Genomic DNA, 2,519 nt, shown 5'->3' on the forward strand with positions numbered 1-2,519 from the left:
ACGGATTCCGGAAACATCCATCGTGTGAGACCCAACTCACTTTATTTGTTCATGAGACCCAGAAAATATTAGATACAGGCTCCCAGGTAGATGCTATTTTTCTCGACTTCCGGAAGGCGTTAGATTCAGTTCCGCACTGTCGCCTGATAAGTAAAGTAAGAGCCCACGGAATATCAGACCAGCTCTGTGGCTGGATTGAAGAGTTTTAACAAACAGAACACAGCATGTTGTTATCACTGGAGAGACGTCTACAGACGTTAAAATAATCTCTGGCGTGCCACAGGGGAGTGTTATGGGACCATTACTTTTCACAATATATATAAATGAGGTAGTAGATAGTGTCGGAAGTTCCATGCGGTTTTTCGCGGATGATTCTGTAGCATACACAGAAGTTGCAGCATTAGAAAATTGTAGCGAAATGCCGGAAGATCTGCAGCGGATAGGCCCTTGGTGCAGGGAGTGGCAACTGACCCTTAACATATACAAATGTAATGTATTGCGAATACATAGAAAGAAGGATCCTTTATTGTATGATTATATGATAGCGGATCAGACACTGGTATCAGTTACTTCTGTAAAATATCTCGGAGTATACGTGCGGAACTTTTTGAAGTGGAATGATCATACAAAATTAACTGTTGGTAAGGCGCGTACCAGGTTGAGATCCATTGCGAGAGTCCTTAGAAACTGTAGTTCATCAACAAAGGAGGTGGCTTACAAAACACTCGTTGGACCTATACTTGAGTATTGCTCATCGGTGTGGGATCCGTACCAGATCGGGTTTGCGGAGGAGATAGAGAAGATTCAAAGAAGAGCGGCGCGATTCGTCACAGGGTTATTTGGTAACCGTGATAGCGTTACGGAGATGTTTGACAAACTCAAGTGCCAGACTCTGCAAGAGAGCCGCTCTTCATCGCGGTGTAGCTTGCTCGCCAGATTTCGAGAGGGTGCGTTTCTGGATGAGGTATCGAATATATTGCTTCCCCTTACTTATACCTCCCGAGGAGATCACGAATGTAAAATTAGAGAGAGGCTTTCAGATAGTCTTTCCTCCCGCGAACCATACGCGACTGGAACAGGAAAGGGAGGTAATGACAGTGGCACGTAAAGTGCCCTCCGCCACACACCGTTGGGTGGCTTGCGGAGTATAAATATAGATGTAGATGAGTGTGGTGCGTGATGCGGCGCTCCCCATCCCCATATACCGATCAAATCAGTCACGACTTGAACCGAGCGTGCCCGAACATTGTCCTACAAAATGATGTCCGCCTCCTGCAGAAACCGACGCCGCTTCTTTCTCTCAGTTGCTTTTCTGCTTTGTAACACAGTCTGTTTCGTTTTCGAGTCCAAACCGCTTAACAGATATTGTTCAAATTTGGCATGGAGACAGTTTGAACTCTGAGAAAGAACATTGCCCACTTTAAAAAGCAAGAAAAAAATTTTTTTTTTCATCAGTGAACGTAAACTACATTAAAACTTACTTATTTTGCTTGTATAACTTAAGAATTCTATAATGTATAAGTACTTCAGTAGTCGCCGTGCGGGATAGTCTCTCAAACGAAATTGCTCCCACGTCCGAGGCCTTTCAATATCACGTCTTCCATTCCGTTTGTAGTTCAGAATATTTTGGGGAAGTCTGGGACGTAGCATTCTCACCAGTCTTCACGATATTTTTGAATTTTTTAGTTTCTGTTGAAAATACTTAATTTTTCTCTAGTATCTTCATTCCTAATCATTTCTTGTTGTGCAGCTCTTCGAATTTCTTAGGAACCTCATCTCTGCCGTGTGATTTTTTTTGCTTTTTTTTAACCATGTTTTCGCTTTCATAGCATAATACAGGAACCGGGACCACGTTATAGAATTTCGGAACAATCTTTTTGTACTTTATTACCCAATATTCAGATAATAGTGTCACAGACACCTTAGAATTTGTGTAATTTATTTTAAGTATCAGAGTAAAAATCAGATCTTACAGCGTAGCCTAAGTGAAAGATTAAGAGACCTGTTCTAAAGCAGGATTATCCAAAAGTAGTTTTAAAATGACTGAGTATTTTCCTCGGAGTGCACTTATTTTCGTTTTATTACTAGAAATTTTAAAGTTGTATTCATTGCATATTTCGTTCAGGTGGTATATAGATCTTTGGAGGTCATTTCGTGAACGTGAATCATGTCATCTACAAACAGAAGCACAATCAGGTATTTCTCATTCGTTATCCCAATTCTTTTGTCTTGTCGTAGTTCCTGCTTTCATTTATGAAGAACGAAGTCAATGTAAATACTAAAAATGCTGACTTAATCTGCTCATTTAAATGTATACCGAACGAGCTGCCGCAGTGGTTAGTACATGGTATGATGATGATGATGATGATGATGATGATGATGATGATGATGATGATGATGATGATGATGTTTGGTTTTTGGGGCGCTTAACTGCACGGTTATCAGCGCCTGTACAAAGCCCCAACCTTTACACAGTCCAGTTTCGCCACCTTCACGAATGATGATGAAATGATGGCATC

Source organism: Schistocerca gregaria, unplaced genomic scaffold (assembly GCF_023897955.1).
Source record: "Schistocerca gregaria isolate iqSchGreg1 unplaced genomic scaffold, iqSchGreg1.2 ptg000387l, whole genome shotgun sequence".
NCBI classification, from domain to species: Eukaryota; Metazoa; Arthropoda; class Insecta; order Orthoptera; family Acrididae; genus Schistocerca; species Schistocerca gregaria.